This window comes from Garra rufa, chromosome 1 (genome assembly GCF_049309525.1).
Source record: "Garra rufa chromosome 1, GarRuf1.0, whole genome shotgun sequence".
Classification (NCBI taxonomy): domain Eukaryota; kingdom Metazoa; phylum Chordata; class Actinopteri; order Cypriniformes; family Cyprinidae; genus Garra; species Garra rufa.
The window spans coordinates 8,714,947-8,720,229 of NC_133361.1; the positions used below are offsets into that span (position 1 = coordinate 8,714,947).

At 35.2% G+C, this 5,283-nt stretch overlaps 1 long non-coding RNA gene across 1 annotated transcript; it reads right to left on the reverse strand.

Annotated features, from left to right (window-relative positions):
* Nucleotides 1-1,091: 1,091 nt before the first annotated feature.
* On the reverse strand, nt 1,092-2,677 carry LOC141329845 (uncharacterized). Its single transcript, XR_012355189.1, has 3 exons — nt 2,513-2,677; nt 1,600-1,695; nt 1,092-1,495 (listed from the first exon to the last, which is right to left on the reverse strand). It is a non-coding gene; the product is annotated as an uncharacterized lncRNA (long non-coding RNA).
* Between the last annotated feature and the right edge of the window lie 2,606 nt (nt 2,678-5,283).

Consider the following 5,283-nt stretch of genomic DNA (forward strand, 5'->3'; position numbering starts at 1 on the left):
CTAGCATTTTTACTTGATTGTAGCATGATGCTAGCCTATTTAAAACTTGCTAACACTTTTTAATATGTTGCTAGGAGTCCGTAACACCAGTAAACGTCACTTCCTGTTGTCAGCAGGTGGCGCTGTGACTATAACTGAATATGGGCATATATATCTCTTCAGGCCAGGACTCTTATCAAACATGTGAAGTTTGGGGCTGATTGGACATTGCATGCCTGAGTTACAGTAACTTCCTGTTTCATTGCTTTAAGAGCATGCTTTAGCATTTAGCTAAATGTTGCTAACATGTTATAGCATGTTTCTAGCATGTTGCTACCCTATTTAACACTTGTTGATATTTTTAAAATGTTGCTGGGCATCCACAACAGTATTAAACATGTGACTTCCTGTTGCCAGCAGGTGGCACTATGACTATAACTGAATATGGGCATGGGCTTGTGTTCAGACCAGGACTCTTATCAAACATATTAAGCTTGGGTCAGATTGGACATTGTATGCATGAGTTACACTTATTTTTCTTTGTATTAATATCATGCTTTAGCTCTCAGCTAAGTGTTGCTAGCATGTTTTAACATGATTCTAGCATGATGCTAGCCTATTTAAAACTTGCTGACGCTTTTTATTATGTTGCTACACTGTAAACCCAGATAAGTTCTACTAACTCAAAAAAATTGAGGCAACTGATTGCCGCTATTTTTTTAAGTTTGCAAACTTAAATATCATCGGTAAGCATATAGCTACTTATTTTGAGTACCTGTAAATTATAAATACACATCAAATTAAATCAAAATATATATTTAGTGTTTTGTTTATCTTTACTTTAGTGCAACTCAAAGTTTTGAGTACTGACAACTTTAATTATTTCACTTAGTTTAAGGAACTTTAAGTGCTATCAAATTAAATTATATAATTTACTTAACTTAAATTGTAGTAGTAATGTTACTTAAATATTTTGTGGCAACTGATTGCCTTGTTTTTTTTAAGTTTCCTGTACTCAAATATCTATGTTTTACAACTTAACATTACAAATTACAAATCTGAAATCATTAAACAAAGTTCAACAATTTATTATAAAACATGAGACATTAAAACAGTTCTTTGCAATAAAAAGGCACACCAGGTCAAATAAAATACATTGAAATATTACCTAAACAGCCATTATGCCGACAAAAACTGTGACAACAGTTCTGTGCAACAATAAAGGCACACCTGGTCAAAGATAATAAATTAAAATATTACCTTAATAAATACAAAACAGGATTAAGCGTTCTTGTTTCTTGTGTTGGCCATCTCTTTTGGATATGTGAAAACCAATGCAAAAATTAAGCCAAACATCAAAAGTAAAGCATCAGAGAGTCTCTGAAGGTTTGTTATGACAACTTCATTCTCAACGATGATCGAAATCTTCTCTGGATTGTACTGAACAGCAATGTCTGGGAGTTCACAGAATCTCAACTAATCAATCAACATCTGGCTCTTCAGAATCATCTTCAATCTGGATGTAAAAAGTATTGAAACACAATTACCAAATGCTATATTACCAGTAAAAAAAAAATGCTGAAATATAATCCTAAGAAATATGCAGAATAAGTGACTTACCGTGCATGTTTTAAAGAATTTTGAGGTGTCTTCTCTCAGATACACAGGAAGTGCACAGAGCACTGTTGTTCGCCTTTTGTGTACATCATGTTGATCCTTAAAGTTCACATTGAAAACAATGTTAAAAGTGGAACACACATTTTAGCCAGCACAAAACCAAACAATGCGAACTTGACATGGAATGAATGCCAAAAAGTTGATCAAGGCATAGATAAAACAAGTGATCACGGTAAGAGCCCTGACTCTTAAAGGGATACACCCAAAAACAAAAATTGTGTCATCATTTACTCACCTTTAAGTTGTTCCAAATCTGTATAAATGTCTTTGTTCTGATTAACACAGAGAAAGATATTTGGAAGAACGTTTATAACCAAACAATTATTGGACCCCATTGACTACCAACATTCTTCCAAATATCTTCCTCTGTGTTCATCCAAACAAAGTAAGTTATACAGATTTGGAACAACGAGCGAGTAATTTATGACATAATTTTGATTTTTCGCTGAACTATCCCTTTAAAAAGGACACAAACACACATCAGAAGTTTTTTTTATGTATTCTAAACTAACTGTTCTCAAACCTGTCCTGGAGGAACCCCTGCCCTGCAAATTTTGTATGTCTCCCGCATCTACACACATGATTGTTGTAGAGACTGCAAGAACTAAATTGGGTGCGCCTGATTAGGGAGATATACAAAATGTGTAGGGCAGGGGGTCCTCCAGGACAGGTTTGAGAACCACTGTTCTTAATGAAATACCAAAACAATTCTGACAAAGGTTTACTCATCACTTAGTACATGATAAATCCAAGTCAAAGTTAGACTTATATATTTAGATCAAGTGATATTATTCAGTATATACAGTCAAAACAATCTCTGTTGAAGCATTAAACAACAATAATACCAAGATAATACCTTTAAGTCATGAACCCGAAGAAATTCAGCAAGTGCATCAGCAGTTTTTCCAGTCTTCGCTGCTCTCTGTCGATGTGAACTCATCAAGCGAAAACTGTGGGGGTCTAGCTCTGCGTAAAATGTGTTTGTCAGATTCTGGTTGGTAATGCGATGAAATTCAGCGCACACCTGAAACAGAAGACAAGAAAAGCACGTCACAATCCGACTGAAAATATTAAATACCTTTTTTAAACACACAATTAAATTATACCTGTGATTCCAAATGTAGAGCTGGCCAGCGTCCTAGGATCTCTTTCACTGGTGATGGACTGGTAATGATCTCAATAATTCATTCCTTGAATTGTTGATCTCATTCCTCCGTAATGCAAATGTCATCTGCATCTTTCTTGACCAGAAAAAAATAATTTAAATGAAACCTAAACTTTAGATGCAATAAATAAACATTCAGTAGCACATTTTTTTTGTTTGTTACAAATTTGTATATTCTGTAATAGAATTATATTTGCAAGAATGTGTGTCTCACCTTAGGAACTGCAATAGGAACAACGTGGACTCAATAGGCCTGTGAAGTTTAAACTACTTTTATGCATCAAAAGGTTGAAGAAATGATAACACAAAGAAATCATTAAATGATCTGCAGCTGTCTCCACCTATACAAAAATACACACATTTTCAGAAAGGCCAAACTGTAGGACTGCACATGTACTGCATGATTTAATATCCTTTTTTTTAAACAATCTTTTAAAACAAAAGACAACCTTATTTGCCACTTTCTAAATTGTAAACATTTTAACAGGCAGTGACAATCCTAAAACATATAGAGCTAATTCAAATGAAATAACATTTAACTTTAAATTTTGTGAAAAATCAGTGAGGCAATTTTCATTACCACTTTTTTAATGTTAGTCTAATAAGATTATATTTACAAGAACGTTCTTGTCTCACCTTAGGACCCGGATTTGCTGGAACAACATGGACTCGACAGGCCTATTAGGTTTAGATGACTTTTTTTCACCGAATCGTCGAAGAAAACTACCCGTAACACAAAGAAAACAGATTGAACACGTATTTTCATCAAATAACCTACAGCTTACTTTACGTATAGAAAAATACACGACTTAGGTGGAAAACCTAACGTGGCTGGATGGTGTGAGTGTAGCCGATACCAACTATAAATAGGCGGCAACATTATTTGAAACAGCTGAATATTTGCATATGTTTGTTGCCATCCAAATTAAAACATACCTATATTTGAAATGCTGTCGAATCCAATTGCCCTGAGAGCGCGAACTTCTGTGCATCTTTTTGAAACACGTCTGAGTGCACGTTTAGCGATGACGTCACTTTTTGGTAAAAACCGCCACTAGAGGGCGTATGTTTGACATAAAATATTTGATTATGGTTGAATCTATTTTTCAAGTTCCCTAAACTCTTAACTTTAGTGTAGTTGTAAAAACTCAAATAAAACATTACTGTTAATTTAAATCTCTGATAGATGTTGAATAAACTGAAAAATAATAGTTAGCTAAACTTTTTGGCACATTTTGAGTACCAGGTACTTTCCATTATAAGTTAGCTATACTGTTTGGGTTTACAGTGTAGGAGTCCGTAACACCATTAAACGTCACTTCCTGTTGTCAGTAGGTGGCGCTATGACTATAACTGAATATTGGCATGTAGATATCTTCAGGACAGGACTGTTATCAAACATGTGAAGTTTGGGGCTGATTGGACATTGCATGTCTGAGTTACAGTAACTTCCTGTTTTATGTCTTTAACAACATGCTTTAGCACTAAGTAAGTGTTGCTAGCATGTTTGAGTACGTTTTAAACTAGTTTAGCACTCAATGGCTTTTTTAGTGTGTTGCTAATAGTGTGTCACAGTGTTAAACATGTCACTTCCTGTTGACAGTAGGTGGCGCTATAACTATAACTGAATATTGGCATGTAGATATCTTCAGGCCAGGACTGTTATCAAACATGTGAAGTTTGGGGCTGATTGGACATTGCATGCCTGAGTTACAGTAACTTCCTGTTTCATTGCATTAAGAGTATGCTTTAGCACTTAGCTAAATGTTGCTAACATGTTATAGCATGTTTCTAGCATGTTGCTACCCTGTTTAACAGTTGTTGAATTTTTTAAAAATGTTGCTAGGCATCCACAACAGTATTAAACATGTGGCTTCCTGTTACCAGCTGGTAGCGCTATGACTATAACTGAATACGGGCATGGGCGTGTGTTTAGGCCAGGATTCTTATCAAACATGTTAAGTTTGGGGCTGATTGGACATTGTATGCCTGAGTTAGAGTAACTTCCTGTTTCATTGTATTATTAGCATGCTTTAGCATATTAGCTAAGTGTTGCTAGCATGCTTTATTATTTTTGTAGCATGTTGAATATTAAGTTTGGGTCAGATTCAACATTATATACATGAGTTACAGCAATTTCCTTTTGTATTTGTATTAATAGCATGCTTTAGCTCTTAGCTAAGTGTTGCTAGCATGTTTTAGCATGTTTGTAGCATGTAGCTAGCCTATTTAAGACTTGTTAACGCTTTTCAATATGTTTCTAGGAGTCCGTAACAGTGTTAAACATGTCATTTCCTGTTGTCAGCAGGTGGCGCTATGACTATAACTGAATATGGGCACTGACGTGTGTTCAGGACCGGACTGTCATCAAACATGTGAAGTTTGAGGCAGATCGGACATCGTATGCCTGAGTTATAGCAACTTCCTTTTTCATGGCGAAACATCAAAGTTTGTCCGACCGC